The sequence below is a fragment of the Lissotriton helveticus genome, chromosome 11, assembly GCF_964261635.1.
Source record: "Lissotriton helveticus chromosome 11, aLisHel1.1, whole genome shotgun sequence".
NCBI classification, from domain to species: domain Eukaryota; kingdom Metazoa; phylum Chordata; class Amphibia; order Caudata; family Salamandridae; genus Lissotriton; species Lissotriton helveticus.
Genome location: NC_136072.1, coordinates 640,202,930 through 640,225,797, shown reverse-complemented (window position 1 = coordinate 640,225,797; position 22,868 = coordinate 640,202,930).

Here is a 22,868-nt window from a genome sequence, read left to right as displayed (position 1 = left end):
CGGGGGGAGGTGCTCCTATCACCCCGCCTCAAGTAAGACGACTGACGCCGCGAGAAGCAGCGTTACAGCGCACGCCAAAAGTGGCTACATACGCAGACCTCAAGCGACTTCTTACTGACTGCATATATGATCCAGTTCCAGGCGAAGATCACATGATATTATATTCAGTACGTTTAAGACGGGTTGCCAACTTTTTGGCCACCCTGCCCGAGATGAAGGAACATCTAGACAGAATATATCATTTTGTCCGTACAGGGGAGAATCCAGGAAGTATTCATGAAGCTATGGCACACAGAAAAGTCGAGATTTAAGATATGATTTTACAGTTCTTGATTAACTGTTTAATAAGAGAGCAAGATTATCCTGATAAAGACCAAGACGAGATGAAAGGCCTGACTAGGTGGAGTGACAATATAGCCGATGGAAAACACAAGTCACAAGGTAGTATAGAAAGTATGTACAGGAAAATTCGTAAGGAAATTATAAGTATACACCAGAAGGAGGAAGCAAAAAGAGCAACCGAGAAAGAGAACGACTCTTCAAGTGAAGAGGTAGATAGCGAGAATCCCGCCAGAATAGCGTATGTAGGTAGAACTAGACTTTCCGACAGACATTCACGTCTAGATTACAAGAAAGTTTTTCCTCCTCCCGTACCAGAACAGTGTTCTCTAGAACAAGTATTCCAGGCCACCGATAAAATTCTGAAATTACGAATAGGTTATAGTGAGCTTAGTACCATGCATGAACAAGAACTAGCCCGATCAGCAGTTCGATGGACTAGTGATTCTACCACGTTTCCAGATGAAATAGTGGCCCAAACGTTTCTGAAACTGCCCCCAGCCGAGCAGCGTCTGGTGGGTACGTATATGATCCAGCACCTCATTACATTGTATGAGGATCAGCATTCTGATCCAGGTCCTTTACATGATGTACTAAACGAGTTACTCCTAAACAGATGGAAAGGTCTAGGTACCGATTTAATTAGTGTCATTTTAGAACAGCGCCACAAATACAGAACGTTCCTGAATCCACATTTTGTTCCTGTTCCACCCCCAGTAAGAAAATCATTCTACATAGACAGACAGAATCCGTTGCGAGAAGTACATCCAGTTAAGGGAGAGGGGGGTGATCTAGAACGAGTATTTGTTTACACCCCTATCACGAAAATAGAACTTCTAGAAATGAAAAAGTTAATACCCTGTCACGATAAAGATCCAGCAGGGTTCCACCATGAATTAAAGGACATGCTCCGTATGGGAGAATACACGTATCCTGATATCATTAACATGTTAAAGGTCCTGTTGCCTGCGGGCATATATGAAAAACTCAAAGAAAAAGAATGGGAGGTGGGAGAGAAAAAGATAGATTGGACCGCATTAGAGACTGAAGATAATACACGAGTTCCAGGTACCGGTCTTGGGGAAAAAGCTAAAGCATTGCCCGAACTGTTAATACAGGTCTTGCCAAGATTACTAGCCACGAAAAAGGAAGACTGGGATGCCATCTCAGCCTGCAAACAGAAACAAGACGAAGACACTAGTGATTTTTATTCTAGATTTGAGAAATGTTTCATTATAAATAGTGGTCTGAAAACAAGTAGTGAATCGTATCCACATCTTTTTGTTACCAAACTAGTTGAGAATTCCTTACCACAAGTTAAAAATCGAGTACTGAAAGTCGAAAGTACCTGGCAAGCAAATACTCCGTCACAAATGCTCCAGATGCTCCAGTACCACCAGAACAGAATCAGGGAAGAGCAGGAACATGAAAGGAGACGTATGAAAGACACGAAAATGAAAGTACTAGTTGCACAGTCTGTTCCACCAGACAGTCAGAAGAGGGGTACGAATCAAGCTAGTCATCCTGCAGCTCCCGTTAAAGGGACCTGCAATTACTGTAAACAGCCAGGTCATTATATAAACGAATGTGCAGTTCTGAAACACAACATAGCTACTGGTAAAACAAAATAGAGACCACGTCCGCCTAGACAAGAACAAGTTCCGCAGAATGCTCAGCCACCGCAGAATGCACAACAGACAGTTACTGTACCGCAGCCTATAGCTGCCACACAACACGTTACACAGCAGATGTACCAGTATGCACAGTCAGATTATCCAGACTATCAGCAGTATTCATGAAACAGCCTAGAGAGGGAGGTTGGCTTGCCTCTCATCGAGATACCTGTAGATCAAGAGGGTCCTTATGTACACAGTCAAGTATTAGGGAAAGACAGAAAGTTTCTGATTGATACAGGGGCAAGTAGGACTACCATCAGTCATGACGAGGTTCCAGGGGCTCCGCTCTCAGGCTCTAGAAATGTTTCCCTTGGATTTTCAGGAAAGCCTATTGTTAATGAAATATCGAAACCAGTTTCCCTAGAAGTTGGTCCATTGTCCCGAACTACAGACTTGTTACTTACGAAATCATGTCCAGAAAATTTACTAGGCATCAGGACCCTGAAAGAATTAGGAGCAGTTATATGCTGTTCCCCAGAAGGAGTACAATTGTTTTTAAGAGATTTTAAAGGTCATTATGTATTACGTGATTTTGATCCAAGATTATTGAATGTACCTCAGCATTTATGGGCGCAAGGTCCAACTGATGTAGGTTGTATGCACATTACACCCTATCGTGTTACTCTGAAGCAAGGTGTTGTATTACCACGAATCCGACAGTACAAATTGCCACCTGAGGCTGTAGCAGCCTTATCAAAAATTATTGACGAGCTCATTGCTCAAGGAGTGGTTGTAGAAACTGACTCCAATGTATGTAATTCTCCTATCATTCCGATTCTGAAACGTACTGATCCCAATGCACCTCCAGTTTATCGATTAGTGATTGACCTTCGAGAACTTAATAAATGTATCATACCCCAGTACCCTGTGCTTCCAGATATTTCTTCCCTATTGACTGCCATTGATTCCGAAGCAGAGTTCTTTACTGTTATTGATCTCAAGAACGCATTCTTTAGTGTCCCCATTCATCCAGACAGCCAGTTTCTTTTCGGATTCTGTTTAAATGGAAGAAGCTATAAATTCACACGAGCTCCTCAAGGTTTCACAGAAAGTCCTAGCATTTACAGTCAAGCACTTAAAAGACAACTAGACAATATTCATATGCCAACTGACACTGCCCTGCTCCAGTATGTCGATGATCTACTGATCACAGCCCGTTCTGAACGTGACTGCGAACATGCGTCACTTACAGTCTTGTATTTCCTGGCCGAGATGGGGCACAAGGTGTCCCCTTCCAAATTACAATTCTGTGTCCAGCAAGTGGTCTACCTTGGACACTTACTGTCCAAGAGGGGTAGGCAGTTGACACCAGACCGTATCCAGTTAATAGCACATCTTCCACAGCCCAAGACTCAAAAGGAGGTACGAGCTTTTATCGGCCTCACTTCATATTGCAGACAATGGATTCCTCAGTACGCCTATCTAGCCAAGCCACTGATACAGTTAACGACACAGGAGGCAGCCACATTGACTGTCCTCCCTTGGACCCAAGAACATACACTTGTTTTCAATGAATTAAAGAAAGCTTTATGCCAAGCACCTGTTCTAGCGACACCAAACTACAGTAAGCCTTTTACACTTTTTGTTACTGAACGTGATGGTACTGCATTATCTGTTCTCACACAAGATCAAGCAGGACAATACAAGCCCTGTGCTTATTTTTCTAGCACACTAGATCCGGTGGCCCAGGCTCTGCCTGCGTGCCTCAAGTCTGTTGCAGCCACAGCTCTAGCTATCAGACAGAGTGATTCCATAGTGTTAGGACACTCCCTGACAGTACAAGTTCCACACTCCGTGGAAGTTCTTTTAAACCGAACACAGACTCAGCACTTGACAATTGCACGTTTAACAGGATATGAACTGACATTGTTTCAGCCACACATAGAAATCCGACGCTGCAACATTTTAAATCCAGCTACACTGTTACCCTCAGTTACTTCAAATCCTGCCACACATGACTGTGTGGAAGTTGTTAACACCATGACAAAGCCAAGACAAGACTTGACAGACATTGCATTACCTGATCCCGACCTGACACTTTATGTGGATGGTTCATGTATGAGGACAAGTACAGGAGAACTAGTAGCCGCGTATGCAGTGACTACTGAAACTGAAGTTATAGAAACACATCGTATTGACATCCTGTCCGCTCAAGCAGCAGAGCTCGTCGCTCTGACCCAAGCCTGCATACGAGCCAAGAACCTGAAAGTAAATATATACACAGATTCACGTTATGCATTCGGAGTCGTACACGACTTTGGAGTGCTCTGGCAAGAGAGAGGTTTCATGACTTCTCATGGAACCAAGATTCAGCATGGCCCCCTCATTCAAGCTCTGTTAGATGCAATACATTTACCGACAGCTATCGCTATCATGAAGTGCAAGGCACATACGAAAGTTACTGACATCATTTCCCAGGGTAACGACCTGGCAGATCGAACAGCCAAGCTTACAGCTCAGACTCCAGACATTCCAGTTAACATGACACAGACAGACGTTCCAGATCAGACGACTTGTATGACAGTTAAGGACCCTACACAAGACGTACTAGATATACAGTCACATGCTACTCCCGATGAAATCAAGAAATGGTCTGAACAAGGAGGGGTCCAGACAGATCAAGGATGGTTGACGAAGGGAAAAGCCACATGGTTTCTCCCCGACTCTATGGTTCAAGTCATTATTAATACCGCACATAGTCCAGCACACTTGGGAGAAAAAGCCATGTTAGACAGTATTCAGAATCTCTGGTTTAACAAGCATTTACGAGCAGCAGCCAAACAGAAAGTGCGTACCTGCATGATCTGTTGTCAGTTCAATCCAGGTAAAGGTGTCCCGGTGGAACAAGGTGGATTCCATCCTCCTGACCACCCTTTTGAAGTCCTCCAGATGGATTATATTCAGATGGATCGATGTCGAGGTTTCAAGTATGTCCTCGTAGTTGTATGCGCTTTGTCCAGATGGACAGAAGCATATCCAGTCCCAGATTACACTGCCGCGACCACTGCCAGGCAGTTGGTTCGTGAGTATTTCCCCCGCTATGGATTACCTAGGGTCGTGTATTCAGATAACGGCCAGCCATTCTCATCCGAACTTATGAAACAAGTATCCCTTCTGTTAGGGTACCAGTGGAAGTTCCACTGTGTACGACATCCTGAAGCAGCTGGTCTCGTAGAGAGACATAATCAGACCCTGAAAATCCGCATTGCCAAAGTATGCGCAGAGAAAGGCGTAGATTGGTTGGTAGCACTGCCAGTCGCCCTTTTTTACATGAGAATGGTCGCTCACTCCCGTTCAGGTCTGTCACCTTTCGAGGTAGTTTTCGGTCGTCCCCCAAACATGTGGGGTACACCTAGACCACGTACAATAACTGATGTTGACAGTAATATGCTGACAGATTACCTGGCTTCCTTGATGTCTGCACTACTCTCTTGTCGTTCACAGGTCGCCGCTGCTTTTCCAGACAACACTCAAGTGAAACCGCACGAGGTCATACCAGGCGACTTCGTTTTGATTCGAAATTTTGATCGTTCAAGTCCGCTGGAGCCCCGTTGGAAAGAGCCAAGACTCGTCCTGCTAACAACAAGAACGGCAATCAAGATCGAAGGTCGGAAGGGGTGGTTGCACTCCAGTCACGTGAAGCGATTTCATGGACTCTCTCCAAAAACTTTTTTCAAAGACTGCCCCGTTCTCAAGGACTGCCCAGATACTGAATCTAAACTTCCTCTGTTAGAGAAAACTCCGCAGCAGGAGTATAAAGAAAAGTTAAGGTCTAGTAAGTCAGCCAGTTTAATTGTCTAAGTCCCTCTCGGGTGAAACGGTTAGACAGGTTCCTGACATGTATGAGATAGACCAACATAGTGAGAGAGTTAGTCAAAACTCTAAGAGAATATGTTATCGAAAGAATCTTCGAAGTCGATGCATTGTTACTCTTTTAATTTTATTATTTCTGAGTCTTACGATTACAGGCATAAGTTATGTTTTACATATGTATTTTCCTCCTATTGTTTCACATGTACATTTTCCTTCTAATGTTACAGTAGAGCACACATTTAGTGAACTGCCTCCTCACGAGTTATCCTATCGTCTTGCCATGCGCAATAATACTTTTATCCGAATGTTACACTATTCACACCAGACCAGCAATGCCACTAATTGTTGGGTGTGTGGTCGACTCCCCCCTTTCCAGACACCGAAGGGAGTTCTGCCACTCTTTCCCTATCCGTTTTCACACAATGGTTCGTGTGGAGCATGGTCCACGTTAACGTCATCCTCCAATGATATGTCCCTTCTGAATAGAACATGTTTCACAGACAAGGAAGGTCTTTCCCATAGAACAGGGTTAGATCTAGAAAATGAAGTATATGATTTAGGTAATTATTCCTCGAATTTCATGGTTTTGAATGTTCAGTCCGAGACTACTCCAGATTTGCCTGCTATTACAGTTCTACCAGTGAAAGGCGAATTATGTGTCAGAAAGAATGGTTCAGTACATGTAGGACACAGTGATTGTACTACTGTGGTCGAGTATATTGACAGTGGGAAATCTACTTTCAAAGCCTCACGTCATTCGTATTTTGTATGTGGTCAGACCGCATATGTTCGTCTGCCCCTCGATTGGGATGGAACATGTTACATTGCCTTCCTACTGCCACCAGTTTTCCTAGCCCCATCCGATTATCACAGAAATACACATCTAGTACACGTCAGACATAGGAGGGAGATCGAGTCCCCAATTGTCGATCAGACTGAAACTGCCTTAGAACAGTATCAAGACTTCAATAAAGGTTTCTTTTTCTTCATAGGTCCTGTCCAGAATAGTAAGCTAATACGTAGGCTAACCAGAACCCTTGAAGCAGTAGTGAATGAGACTACTTCCGCTCTAGGTAACTTAACTGAAGAACAATCTGCTATGAGATTTGTCGTGCTCCAAAATCGTCTCGTCCTTGACGTCATACTGGCCGATAGGGGCGGGGCTTGTAGAGTCATCGGATCTAGTTGCTGCATTTTCATTCCTAATAACGCACCGTCTGTTTATTCAGCTATAACCAGACTTCATAAAATTGCCCATCAGTTACACCAGAATCCAGGCACCTGGACATGGTCCGGTTGGCTCTGGAGTATAATATCTGTCTGGGGATGGAAAGGATTGTCATTCCTGGGTATAGCAGTAATGGTCATATTCAGTTGCTGTCTCTGTTTACAATGTGGCCCTGCGATTTGCGGCTTGTGCGCTACATCTTGTATTCCTAGTCCTAAGTCCAGTTCCAAGAAAATTCGAGACGAGCAAATGATGCTCTATGAACAGATAGATGGTATCATGAATATTGATGTTTCCTGATGGAAACGTAGGGCACAAGGAGGGAATGAGGAAAATTGAATTTTGCCTTGTCATGTGTGCCCTTCGTGTTCCCCATCCTATGTAATATGTGCATGATCGATATGCATATATCCCCCTATGATCGATTAAAGACGCAATTATAGTTGTGTCCAACGTTAGTATGCCAGTTTCCAGTTCTCGTGAAAGCAACGAGTATTAGGCCTATGTTGCCCACGTTTTACATTATGCACGTTAATTTATCGAATTATCCCCGTTACTAGGCCTCAAAGGGCCCGGACACCAGATTCAAGCTCCAGTCTCCTGAAACCACTCCGAGGAGCGATGCAGCCCCCACCCGCATCCCTGACCCTTCGCCTACTTCCTGCCGCGCAGCGCGGTGCCCGGCCTGGCTCTGCCTGCCTGTCTGCCAAGAATATGTTATGCCTCTAGTTATCAGTTCAGCTCTCCGTCTTCACATTCCTAAGCTAACGAACCGCATAAACATCTCCAGTTATAGTCTAGTCTTTCTGTCTCCATGCAAGAAAATTACTATATTAATATTCCATAGAAGATTCATAGCACACGCAATACACGAAGAATATATGCATGCACCAGCCTTAGTGTCCAGTAGCCTTTGCTCTGGTAACTTTTAGATTCTATCAACATGTACTCCAAACACAAGATACCAGATATGCTATAGGTACATGTCGTCCTGACATCGCAGACTTTAGTCTCCTCTTCTAGTGCAGAAGTCAGAGCCCCCAGTTCTCCCAGTTACACGTCATAGCCCGTTTGCGCGCACCACTAGGTTAAAGGTTCCAGCTGCCCAGGTAGCCCCCTCCATGTATCCACCCATTTATGACACTTCTGTGACGTTCTCATCACATGTTCACGTGCACGCCCTGTGCACGCCTTCTTTTCACGCCCATGTGTTCTTATCTTACGTTTGTCACTTGTTACGCCTACTGTATGTAATGCAATTATAATGTTTTACTATATATACCTTGTACTGTCAATGAGACGTTGCAGCTGCCTTCCTTGCCATTCTATTTCAGGCTGTTCCGATCCTGTCCCTTCCCTTATGCCTGATTAAAGCCTGTTAGACTCAGATTCCACGGATCTTGCCTCTTATTTATTGAGCTATCTGTTTTCATTAATGTATTCAAAAATAGTACCGGTAATTAATTATTTATTTACCACACAACTCCAGAGAGTGCAACAGTAGGGAAAACGTTGGATAGCGGCAGGGTAAAATGTACTATTCGCTCTCCAAAGAGTGCAACAGTAGGGAAAGCGTTGGATAGCGTAGGGGTAAAAATTACTATTCCCACTCCAGAGAGTAGAACAGTAGGGAAAGCATTGGATAGAGTAGGGGTAAACATTACTATTCTCACTCCAGAGAGTGCAACAGTAGGGAAAACGTTGGATAGCGTAGGGGTAAAAATTACTATTCCAACTCCAGAGAGTGCAACAGTAGGGAAAGCGTTGGATAGCGGGAGGGTAAAAATTACTATTCCAACTCCAGAGAGTGCAACAGTAGGGAAAGCGTTGGATAGCATAGGGGTAAACATTACTATTCCAACTCCAGAGAGTGCAACAGTAGGGAAAGCGTTGGATAGCGTAGGGGTAAAAATTACTATTCCAACTCCAGAGAGTGCAACAGTAAATACTTAATGTATAAATAAAAATAAATTAAATATTAATACCAATTACAAATTAATTAAAAGTAATTAACAATTTTATATAATATAATAATTAATCAATTAAAAATACAAATAAAAATTAATTATTAAACATTATTACCTATTAATACAAATTATTTACCAATTAACAATTAATTAATTAACAATTAAAAAATAATTAAAAACTAGAACAAAAACCCAATAAATAAATTAGAATATTTAACTAATTACAAATAAATTACTTCCCATCCTATTCCCCTATAAACACACAACCCACAACAGAAAATAAATTAATAAAATTAACATAATTATCAATTAATCAATGAATTACCAATTATATTGTAATTAATTACCAATTAAAAATTTAACTAACGATTAATTCAAAATAAATACCGATAAATAAATAAAAAAATTAAATTAATTATAATTAAATTACTTCCCACCCTATTCCCCTATAAACCCACAACCCGCTACGGAAAATAAATTAATAAAATTTACATAATTATCAATTAACCAATCAATTAAAATTAATCACCAATTATATTTTAATTAATTATCAATTAACAGTTAATTAACAATTAATTCAAAATAAATACCAATAAATACATTAAAAAATTTAATTGATTATAATTAAATTACTTCCCACCCTATTCCCCTATAAACCCACAACCCGCTACAGAGTTAAATTACGCAAAAATTAAATACCATAAAATTAATGAATTAAAATAAATTATAAAACAAATATGCACTTTTCACACATATACTAACATAAAAAATCACTGTAACAAGTTGGATATTATTAAAAAATTGAAATTAACTTACTTACCTCAAATTCGATATTTTTGTTGTCTATATTCTGTCCATTCTATATTTTTGTTGTCTATATTCTGTCCATTCTATATTTTTGTTGTCTATATTCTGTCCATTTGATATTTTGTCCATTCTATATTTTTAATTCGATATTAATGCAAATCGATATTAAAAACTCGATATTTTGAGTGTATACTGCTAGTAAGGTCAGGGAACATGTGTACAGTGAGAGCTGTTAAAAGTTATTAGCTTGGAAAGTCAGACTAGTACATCAGGAGGGTTAGGGATGAATGAGGGTAATGCCCAGAATGTGGAAGAGAGTGATAAGATAGAATTGGTGTTTCATAAGTTATTTCAGGATCTGTACTACGAAACCCTAGTGGTGGATGGGGAAGAGGTAGAGAAATAGGTGAACGATAAATCCCTAAGCTTACACAAGAATAGCGCGATACAAAAGGGGATGATGGACGGAGCGTTTGAGCAAATCAAACACTCACCCCCAGTCAACTGATCTTGGTTTAATCCATCACCATTCTTTAGCTCACTCAGCCACCCTAGTTCAGACATGGCCCTATGCAAATCAGTCTGACCCTGTGCCTCATGGGAACAGTCCAGCCCGAACTGCCAAGCCATGTCTTCCCTGGACCGGAAAAAAGCATCCTGGGTGGCAGAGTGGGCTAAAGAACGGTGATGGATTAAACCCAGATCTGTTGACCGGGTGTGAATGTTTGATTGGTTCAGATGCTCCGTCCATCACCACCCCCTTTTGTACCACTTTGTTCGCCATAAGTTGGCAGGGTATGCTCAGACGTGAGTCCCTTGCTCACTTTGCCACTGGATTCAAGCAATCCGGGCTGAAGACGGCTGAAATGCCAGAAACCGGTCCTCGGAAGCTTGTTTCCGGACCAGGGAAGGCATGGCTTGGCAGTTCGGGCTGGACTGTTCCCATGAGGCACAGGGTAAGACTGATTTGCATATGGTCATGTCTGAACTGGGGTGGCAGAGTGGGCTAAAGAAAGGTGATGGATTAAACCCAGATCTGTTGACTGGGTGTCAGTGTTTGATTGGTTCAGATGCTCCGTCCATCACCACCCCCTTTTGTACACAAGAACAGAAGCAATTTCTGAGTCATGAAATAACTGACAGTGAAATTTTGTCTGCGGTTAAGAAACTCAAAAGAGGAAAAGCAGCAGACCTTGATGGGATTCCAAACAAGTTTTATATATCTTAATGTCAGAGATGGTGATACCGGTCTGGCTCAGGTTGTTTAATTCCATCTTACTGGAAGGCTCCCCTCTTCCAGGGTCATGAATGAGGCTGCTAGTTCACTGATCTTGAAACCTGGTAAGAATCCGAGACAACTCCAGTCAGAGCGACCAATATCACTGCTGAACTTTGATTACAAGATTTTTATCAGTATTTTAGCTACCCATTTAAGCAAAGTGGCGGGTAACTGAATAAACGAGGATCAGAAGGGTTTTCTACCAGGAAGACATATGCGAGAGTTGACTCACACACTGATAGGCTCAATCAATTTAGCCACAACTATGGGGGGCACCCTGAAAGTTATAACTCTGGACACTGTCAAGGCATTGGACAAAATTAACTGGATGTATTTAATAAGGGTGTTAACATGTTTTGGAATAGAGAATGTGATCTCTGGTGTATTGGTGAAGAACTACAGCATGCCAAGTGCCTAGGTTTTGTTCAACAATAATCTCACTGCACCAATTAAAATAGGAAGGGCTACTAGGCAGGGATGCCTCCTCTCACCTGTCTTGTTTGATTTGAACCATTATCTCAAAGTTTGATATTAAATAGGGGAATAAAACCATTCATGTTAGGCCCATTCTCCAGAAATATAGCCTTGTATGTGGATGACATAGTGGTTTATACTTCAGACTCCTCCTCTGCTATTCCGTAGCTAAGGGAAGTAAGCCAATTGGGGGAATTTTCCAGTAATGAGGTTAATGGTGTGGAACCAGCGTCATGAAGGTATACAATGCACAAGGGAGGTAAGATACTTGGGGCAAAATATAACGTAAGATCTGGAAAAATACCAGTAGTGAACATGGAGAAAGTCTGCTAAGAGTTGGACACTATTATGAAGAGATGGCAGAACCTTCCCCTCATTCTGCACAGGTGAATAAACCTAGCTAAGTTGTCTATCTTGCCTAAGTATACTTATCTGTTTGACAACATCCTGTTAAACTTTGATAAGATAATCTTATAGCATTTTGTATATTTTCATTCATCGCTGCACTCAATAGCTCTTCATCTACAACATCATTTGAACTGGTGCCTAGTTCACGATTACCGTTAAATAGATCCTAGTTAAATGTTTCACCCATAATATCTTGTGAATAATAAAGTCCTGCAGTTTTTTTTGCTCCAGTTAGCCTAGACACCAGAAGCATGACTATCCCCATTAATAATAGTTTCCAGCACGTTCTGCCAATCCTAGTTTCTAGTTAAATGTTTATTGCTTCTCAGAAGAGTCCCATGTTGGCTTTTTGCATCCTTATATAAATAAAGATTAAGGTCAGCTTATTCCTTTCTACATTTATGAAGTGCCTTCCTCGTTGCGTCTGTGAATTGTTACATTCCAACTTAAGCCACAAAGCATGTTTTATCCGTTCAAAGTTTCTCTTTAAATTATTTTTTGATCTCAAATATTAGTGAAACATGTTATTTTGGTAAGAATAAACTCAAACCAGTCCTCCCAACAACCTGAATTTTCCTAACATTTTTACAGCCTCTGCCAAATACGTTTTTTAATGTCTGGTTATTCTACTGGAAAATTTGGGATAAAGTCTCAAACTGCAGAAGAATGAATTCTAAACTGAACAAATAATACATAATGGTCGCTTTCTTTTGACAAATACATCCAATGAGATAAATAGATAATCTATAATGCCTTTCCCCAAATCATATTTAAAGGTCTACATACAATACAGAATTATCCACAAACCCATCATTAAATCCTGCAATGGCAATGCAAACCTAGAGGCTACTCAATGAATCCAATACATTTTCAATAAAATCACCAATTACATTTAGATTGAAATCCCTTCCTACGACTAAGCTAAATAACAACAATGTATTTATTCACAAATCAAAATGTTCTCTCAAATCTGGAGCATGTTGCTCCCTTTTCAAATTAATTTCTGATTGAAATATACGGGCCTCATTTACAAGGCCCGTGTGCCACTGGAGCATCTTTTTTGTGACACCCCGGTCGTGCTGTGTCCTGCTCCATATTTACAATGCAGCGCTAAGCCACTTTCCTCCATTAAAGGGGCGTGCAAGGGGTGTTGCTTTGGTGATTCCCAGCAACACCCATGGCTTTTTGACAATGCCCTAGATTTACAAGGAATCATAAAAATGCGTAAAAAATGTATTCCTCCCCAAGGGAGGCATAAGAGTGGCACAACAAGGAGAAATACTTTTCTTTCTCCTCGTTTTTTGCTCTTTCTATGTGTGCTGCATTCTGCAGCACAGAAAGATGCAGCAAAACATCATTAATGGTAGTTTTTGTGCAGGAAGATGTCCCTTCATGCACAATGACAATCATCTCTGCAATGCAGGCACAGATGCACCATGGTGCAAGGGTGTCTGCATTGGCACATGGCTGCTATTTTTGTACCGAAGCAGGGATGAGTACAGGAAGTATTCTTGTAAATACTGCACAATCCTGCAGTTAGACAATAACGCATCTCAGCACAGCAAAATTGCTTGCCGCACAGTGCTACGCCTTTGTCTTGTAAATATGCCCCATATTTTATAGCATATAGATCAAAACATCTTCAAAATCTTCATGAATTTCCCTGTAAACAGTTGAAACCCAACAATATCTAATTATTATTTCTGTATAAATACCCTTTAACGGAACCGCTCCGTTGTTAAAACGCGCTGTGCTGATGACGAAGCGGTTCCGTCATGGCCCGCTCGGAGCGCCTGCGCGGCGCAGATTCCGCGCCTGCGCTGGACGTTCCATTGAGCGGGTGGGGCCGTGACGGAACCGCTCCGTCATAAGCACAGCGCACCTGAGGCTCGTGACGGAGCGGTTCCGTCACGAGCATGGAAGCGCCGCGCGGCCGCCCCACCCCGTAGCGCTTTGGCGGAATTGCCTCCGCAGCGAAGGGGTTAAATCCGTAGATATGGACATAACTTGACCTCCAGATGGACGACCACCATTGTCACAGTAAGTATGTCTGTTAAACACATAGACCATGATTCACAAAGGGAAACTTAGACATATTTGCAAGATTATGAGTTTTTGACATTCAAAGGAATGTTACAAGTTGTATGATTAGCACTGCCTATCTTTTTGCATGCGAAGTCTCCGCCACGAGGGAGGACACCCAGCAGTCGTAAAGATACTACTCGTAATATTCCTTTGCGAATTGCAAAAAATCGTAAACTCACACAAAAGCGTACGTTTACCTTTGTAAATCAGGCCCATATATCCATTAGGGAGTAACCTAAGATTAACCAAGTCTCGTGGATCTTCACAATAATGTGCTCTTTTAAAACATCATGGAACCGAGGTTTTGATACCTGCTATGAAAGGCCATGTACATTCTACACAAGAATAGAACGATTAGTGATGCCAAGAGTGCCTTGCAGACATAACATTATTTTAAAGGTCACTAGCAAAACTTATTATTTTAGATCTACCTTATTTTAATGATTGGAAGTGCCAACATTTCCAAATTTCATTTGAAGATTCAAAAATGTACTATCCAGACCTTGATGGGCTAGAGCTGTTGAGCTCTTCTTTCAGCAGATATTCTATGATCTATCTATATGTGAAACCTATAATTCTCTTTTCATGATTAAGGGTACATTAATAAACAATAATAAACTAGGTATTTGTAAAGTGCAAACTAATCACCCCTCAGGGTCTCAAGGTGATGGGGGCCGTCGGGGAGATTAGGCGAGCCGTTGTCCAGAGTCACATGATGCTGGGCTGAGCTGCTGCCGGCAATCGAACCGTGAGCTCTGTGGTCCAGAGTCAGCCACGCAGGCCGCTGTGCCACACCTCTCCCATTCTGCTAAAGGCATCAGTTCTTCTAATACTACCAAATGTAAATCTACTGAAGATAGATTTTGTTGAGCTTTTATGAGTTTCAGTTTCACCAAAGTTGAATTGAAGACTACCCTTGTTATTTATTTAGTCACCTTAAACTCTTCTATTTTTAAACTTGATGTACTTATCTCTTTTAACTCCCCGACATGACGGAATTGGGTTAAGAATCTCTGTCTATGGATCTGTTTAAATTTACTTGTTGTCACCCTTTTCTTGATGTTCAGAATTGCAACACATACATGTCCATGCTTAGATAATGCTTCCAGCAAAATGGATGCAGCTTTGGGATTTTGTTTTTGAAAATACAAAAGCATGTTAAAAATGTAGGAGATTTTAGGAGAGTTTTTAGGATATTATACTGTTTCGGCAGCTGCTTATAATTTGACTAACCTAAGAAGCACACCCTTCCCACACACACACACACATATATATATATATATATATATATATATTGTCCACCAAACGCCTTAGCTTGTAGGGGCGCATCCTCAGCAAGGTCGGATCCATCTGGCTAACTCTCTCACAGATTTCGCCATCCGGCCGTTATACCCAGGACAAGGAACATGCAGCGCCGCTCCTTGGTGATTTCATTGCGACCTGACCGGTTTCGAAGCACTCGCTTCTTTTTCAAAGGTCTGTGTTCTGAAGGCAGTCTCAGGAGGCTCCGTTCATTGGGTTAATAGTTAACCTCGCAACCCCCTCGTGACCCCCCGAAACAGCTTTTGGGCAATTGGTGGACAATATATATATATATATATATACATATATATATATATATATATTACCTACTGGCGGTCGCCAGTAGGTAGTTATAGTTAGGACCTAGTTTCCATAGGAAATCGTCAACATTCTATTTGGATTAACTTTGGCCCTGGTGGATGAATCTTTGCGAATTTCTCAAAGAAGATGGCTCGGTCCGCTGCGCTCCTTCCCTGAAAATTTGGGGGAGATTGGTGAAGTGGGGGCTGAGATAAAAGGGGGGTCCCAAAACGTGTTTTCTCCATGTTATTTTCCATAGGGCGTTTAGACACGGCTACAGGTCGAACGGCTGAATGGATTTATAAGAAATTTGGCAAAACTGTAGAGTCCGGCTCGCAGATTACGCTTTTTGTGGAATGGTGTAAATCCGTTCAGTAGTTGTTGAGAAAATTAAAGTTAAAGTCAATTATATATCTATAAGCGCGGACGGGTGCGCGCACTCAAGCGGCTGCGCGCGAGCGGAATTTTTCTTTGCTGCGTGACGTCTGTTAACGTTCGATTCGAAGGAAATCAGGAAGTGTTGACCGCCATTTTGTCACTGCGAGTAAATATATTGTCATTTCAAAGCATTGGAACATGGAAAGGGGAGAAGGTAGAGATTGTTTTGCTGCGTAGGTTTTCTCAGGGTGTGCAGTAAGGACCTTAAACGCGAAAATATATATATTTTTTTTTTTCGAAAAAAGTTGCGGGGTGCGCGCGAGTAAATATATTCTCGTTTCAAAGCGTTAGAACATGGAAAGGGGAGAAGGTAGAGATTGTTTTGCTGCGTAGGTTCTCTCAGGGTGTGCAGTAAGGCCCTTAAAGGCGAAAATATATATATATATATATATATTTTTTTAAGTTGCGGGGTGCACGCGAGTAAATATATTCTCGTTTCAAAGCGTTGGAACATGGAAAGGGGTGAAGGTAGAGATTGTTTTGCTGCGTAGGTTTTCTCAGGGTGTGCAGTAGGACCTTAAACGCGAAAATATATATATTTTTTTTTTCGAAAAAAGTTGCGGGGTGCGCGCACTCGGGCGCGCACAACTATTTACAAAAGTGTGAAAATGGAGATAAATCAGAAGTTTGAGTGCTTTGATATAAGGTGGCTCTGAAAAGAGCCCTTGTGTTAATTGAGTTGTTTCTGCATTTATAAGTAAGTACCGATGCAGAGTCTGATATAATATTGTTGGCAGCATTTTGAAAGGAAAGACAGGGGCCCATTTTCTGGTTAACAGGCGACCAGGCCAACTTTTCACGCCAGGCCCATTCCTGCAAAGTCGACCGCCATTTTTAGGAGATCTGCAACCACCGGCAGTCACTGGGTTGCAGGAGCAGATGGACTCAAGCCTGTCGGGCGAAGCATCGTTGCACCGCCACAGTGGACGAGACCCTGCTGGGTGAGTGGAGCGTCGCTGTACCGCAACAGTGGGCGAGTCCTTTGCTGGGCTCGTGGAGCGTCCCTATACCGCCACAGTATGCGAACCCTTTGCTGGGCTCGTGGAGCGTCCCTATATCGCCACAGTGGACGAACCCTTTGCCGGGTGCGTGGATCGTTGGGGGTGCAGCTGAGGGGCCTCCACCTGGGGAGGCGGGAGAGGCTCGTCCGCGCCGCCTCTCCCTCCCAGTGCACCCCACGGCGTCTTGCTGACATTTGTTATGGCCAGACCAGGCGATGAAGAGAGGGGGGGGGTCGGAGGCATATGCAAGACATTCCCCCCTTGTGGCCTGCAAGGCGCTGAAAAAAGAAGAGAATGGGAAGACAACTAAATCTCGGGTAGGGCCCATGCCTTCTCTGGACGATGGCGGCCGGCCGCTCTTTGCCACGGCCCCAGGAACGGATCCCTTGGTTCATCCTGGGGACAGGCCTTGGCGAGTGGTGTCGCCTCCGGACTATTCACGTAATGGTTCTCCACCCCAGGCCGTTGCCGACGGCTTTTGTAGACTTTCTGACGCTCAAAAACCCTACTAGAAAGCAGCCCAAAAGTAGCCCAACATTGCTACTTTGGGGAAGGAGGGACAGGGACGGCGTCAAGTAGACGGCGAAATGCATTGTGGGTTTGTTGCTGCGGCCGTTTGTCATGTAAATAGTTGTTTTAATATATTTTTGTTCAAAAATAAAAACGTTTTAACCTGTTATTTTGCTGTTGTGTGGTATATTTCTAATATTTGTCGGTCTGATGTCGTTTCCCCTCCCAAATGTAACATGTGATTGTAATCTACAGCCGGACATTCCGACAGGACATGAGAGCAAAAGGGGGGGGTCAGATCTGAAGTTGGGCAGGCGATAAGATCACGTTTTGCTATGTGGGGCTATCTATGTTCGTGATGGGGCCTAAAAGGGGGCAAGATGGCGGGGCCACTGTGCCGTGACTTTCGCTTTAACTCCAACAGTGGTGAGGGTGAACACAAATGAACGCCGCTTATGTACATATACATTTTCATTTTCTACACCACATGAAACCTGCGTCAGGTTTCATATAGGCGTTTTGTTGCAGGTGGGCATTCATTTGCATGAAAGCCCTGTAAAACTAACACAGTGAAATTTAGAAGATTTCACTGAGTCAGCTTTATAGCATTCCTGAATCAAATCCTTACGCCTGTTTGAAACAGGCATAAGGAGTGATGCACCATGCAATGTGTGGCTTGCTCCTGTGCATTGGAGTAGACATGTCGTGCTTACGACGTGATTCCTGCAATGTGCTGCTTTTGCGGCACAGGTGCGTGACGCATCTGTGTTGTTTTTGCTCAATGGTGCTCCACATTGTAAATGCGGCACACCATGGGTGGCAGAGCAGCGGTGCACATTAACTGGTGCATCTCTGGGGATGCGCCAGTTAACATAAATCTGCACCTTTACATTTAAGTATGAGCAGGGGACACAGAGTTGGTGAGGCTTCTCCAAGGTTAAAAAGAGATGAGTCCTGTTCACTGAAAACTTGGACATAGGACTCACCTCCTCAGCATCGCTGGACATGGCTAAATAATAGCTGCAAAATGTTACTCTTGTTAAAAAAATTTACTATTATAGTCTCTGAGATTTGTCTCTTACTCTGCAATATCTCATTGTTGTTCTCTTTCTTTAAAGATAACGACAACATTAACCATGAGTGATAATAAGCAATCCGTTGATCTTGATCTTATCGTTGAACTTGTCATTGAAACGTCAGTGGAAGTGGATCCCTTAGATGAATTAAATCCTGAGGATGATGAAGAACATGATGAGGATGCCGATTTGTCAGAATTGTATGACATAGGGTGGGAAGCTGACGTGCTTCAGCATATGGAACTATAAACATTTATTTTTAAAATGTACTGGAAATAAAAAGTGAAAATGTAAACCGTTTCATTTAAAATTAAACATAACTTGAAAAACAGGTTATGTGTAGTGTTTTTAATAAAATAGTCAAATATGCTCATAAAAATATTTCTAAACCAATGAAAAGCTTTATTAACAAGTCATATGACCTGTTATGCTTACGTTACGCGCTCCGCGCCGCGCCCCGGATTGTTGGTCATTCAAACTGAGGCTGGCATCAGCATGAGAGCGCCAACGTCTCGTGGCTACGCCATTCAGAAAATATTGTTGGCAGCATTTTGAAAGGAAAGATCTGCAACCACCGGCAGTCACTGGGTTGCAGGAGCTGATGGACTCAAGCCTGTCGGGCGAAGCATCGTTGCACCGCCACAGTGGACGAGTCCTTTGCCGGGTGCATGGAGCGTCGCTGCACCGCAAGAGTGGACGAGTCCTTTGACGGGTGCGTGGAGCGTTGCTGCACCGCAAGAGTGGACGAGTCCTTTGACGGGTGCGTGGAGCGTTGGGGGTGCAGCTGAGGGGCCTCCACGTGGGGAGGCGGGAGAGGCTCGTCCGCGCCGCCTCTCCCTCCCAGTGCACCCCACGGCGTCTTGCTGACATTTGTTATGGCCGGACCAGGCGATGAAGAGAGGGGGGGGTCGGAGGCATATGCAAGACATCCCCCCCTCGTGGCCTGCAAGGCGCCGAAAGAGGATCGTCCGCGCCGCCTCTCCCTCCCAGTGCACCCCACGGCGTCTTGCTGACATTTGTTATGGCCGGACCAGGCGATGAAGAGAGGGGGGGGTCGGAGGCATATGCAAGACATCCCCCCCTCGTGGCCTGCAAGGCGCCGAAAGAGGAAGAGAATGGGACCACAACTACATCTCGGGTCGGGCCCATGCCTTCTCCGGCCGATGGCGGCTGGCTGCTCTTTGCCACGGCCCCAGGAACGGATCCCTTGGTTCATCCTGGGGACAGGCCTTGGCGCGTGGTGTCGCCTCCGGACTATTCGCGTAATGGTTCTCCATAGTTGTTTTAATATATTTTTGTTCAAGAATAAAAATGTTGTAACCTGTTATTTTGCTGTTGTGTGGTATATTTCTAATATTTGTCGCTCTGATGTCGTTTCCCCTCCCAAATGTAACATGTGATTGTAATCTACAGCCGGACATTCCGACAGGACATGAGAGCAAAAGGGGGGGGGGTCAGATCTGAAGTTGGGCAGGCGATAAGATCACGTTTTGCTATGTGGGGCTATCTATGTTCGTGATGGGGCCTAAAAGGGGGCAAGATGGCGTCGAGCTCGGTTTCTCTCACTAGTTTCATATTTCTCATGAGGGGTTGTTCCTAATGTTTCTATTTTAGCAAGGTCAAAAAGAGATCCTATCAGTGGCCTACTGATTTTGTTCGATTCCTTTTGTTTTCCCTAACGATTTTTAAGTTAAAGTTTGCTAGTACGATACAGCGGCTAGTCCGCATTTTATATATATGTCTTTTTTATTAGGGGTGTCCTCCGGTGGAGTCGGACGATCTACCTCTAATAAACGGTAAGTGTTCCTCTGAAGGAATGCGTCTTGAAAGTGGCTGACTGTAATGTATGATATTTCACTCAGTGACTTTCAGGCCCATGCTGTTTCAAAACTGTGCATGTGTTTGAAGCAGGCGTAGGTATTGACGCAGCATAGAAACTACTAGGAACCAATTGGAAGTGTTGTTTTCAAGTCACATGACTTCACATGCGCGTCTCAGGACGTGTACGCGGTGATAGTATCTGGTTGGAAGTAGCGGTCTAATTCAGGGAAGTTTCAAAACGTGAAAAGGAGTAAATCTAAACACATCCGGATTGAATATATCTTCTGAGTAGTATAAGTTCTATGATGGGTCTATGAAGAAATTTAATAAGTTACAATCGCGAAGTTTTCCCGAAATATATCGGCGGGTGCGCGCACACAGTCGCGCACGATCGAAAGCCAAAAACGGGGAGATAAACGCCCTTTATAATATGCTCCTGGAGCTGTTTTTGGTACAATGAGTTAGTTCTGAAAAGAACTTTTTTTTTATTTTTTTTAAAACAACTGTTATGTTGTTTTTTAAATGAAATGAAGAAATTTATCTTTTCTCGGGGCATTTATGACTCTCAATTTTTAGTTTAGTAAGAATGCGGCTCTGCTCCCCGTACAGAAGAATTTCTCCACACTCGTTGCATTTCATGTGCACCTTTGCAAGATATGGTCTCAAGTCCATCACAGCACTCGATGGAGATACAGGTCGTCCACCAGAAGATGTGCTGGCCACCTCTGATGGTAATAGCGTGGCCAGGGCTCTTGTCGATGCCTTTGCAAATTCCACAGGGTGCACTTGTTTGACATGCCGCATCATGGTATGTATGGAAAAGGAATATTTTTTTCTTGGATTTCCTCTTGAGAGAACCGAATTGCATATCGTGCAGGTAACTTTTGGCGCATTTACTTTCTTTTATTCTTCAGGATAAGTAAAAAATTCCCAAATAAAAGATTCCTTTTTTCTTTTTAAAGGTAGTCGCTCATTTCCTTCAGATTCGGAAGATGAATGCGGGGCGGCAGCCATTTCAGCAAAGTCTTCCGAAGGGTGTTGAACGTTGTTCTCTTTTGAGAGTACAAAAGATAGTGAGGGAAGTGGGTGGAGTCCTCCGTGTAAATTGCAGAATAGAAACTACTAAGAACCAATGGGAAGTGTTGTTTTCAAGTCACATGACTTCACATGCGCGTCTCAGGACGTGTACGCGGTGATAGTATCTAGTCACGTACGTCATTTGGAAGTAGCGGTCTAATTCAGCGAAGTTTCAAAACGTGAAAAGAAGTAAATTCAAACATATTCGGATTTAATATATCTTTTGAGCTCGATTCAAGCATACAATTGTTAAAGTATAAAACCTTTTATATTTTTTTTTAAAATACCAAGGTGTGTACATTCGGTCACACACGAAAGTTTAAAAAGACATTCGTCTCCATTTAATGAAAATTTTCATAATATTAAAAAAGAAGCCTAGGTTTAGTCTGTTTGACGTATTATAAGTTCTTTGATGGGTCTATGAAGAAATTCAATAAGTTCAGATTGCAAAGTTTTCACGAAATATATAGGTGGGTGTGCGCACACGGTCGCGCACGAAAGCCTGGAAATGCGCTATCCATTTTATTGAGAACTGTTGCCGAGAGTGCGCACACCGGGTCGCGCACGAAAGTTTAGAAAGGCTATTTTTATTTACAGACAAATTTTAATGCGTTGAAAAAAAGGCAAGGTACAGACTTTCTAATTCTGTATCGCTTTACAAGGAGTCTCTATGCAACTTGAACAGTGAAGAAAACGGCTTGTTTCCGAAAAAAATATTGCCAGAACTTTATGGACAAAAGTATAGGTTGTATACACGAGATATTTTTGAATTAGCATTTTAAAAACCAATGAAATTCACTGAAAAAACCATAGGTTTTACACACGTTATAGTTAGGAAGTAGCATTTACAAAACCTATGAAAATCACTGAAAAAACCATAGGTTTGACACCAGTTATAGTTAGCTGGAAATTTTACTGATATAAAACCAATGAAATTCCACGTTATAGTTAGTTGGACTCACTATAACTTGCGCGTGTAATGCACTGCTGATGACTTCACATATTACATCACTCATGACATCACTGATAACACCATCCTTGTGACACAGTGACATAACTCCTTTCACTGTAATCTAACCCTTGAAACGCATATTCAAAAATAGAAACTAAAATGTTCAAAAAAATGGAGATACTCATACCAGTTACAACAACCAATTCAATAATTCCACCATCTATATACACATGCACTAATTCACCAACAGTTCTATATAGTCACTCATACATATATTCACTAATCATATGTAGTGATACACCTACACATCCTGTT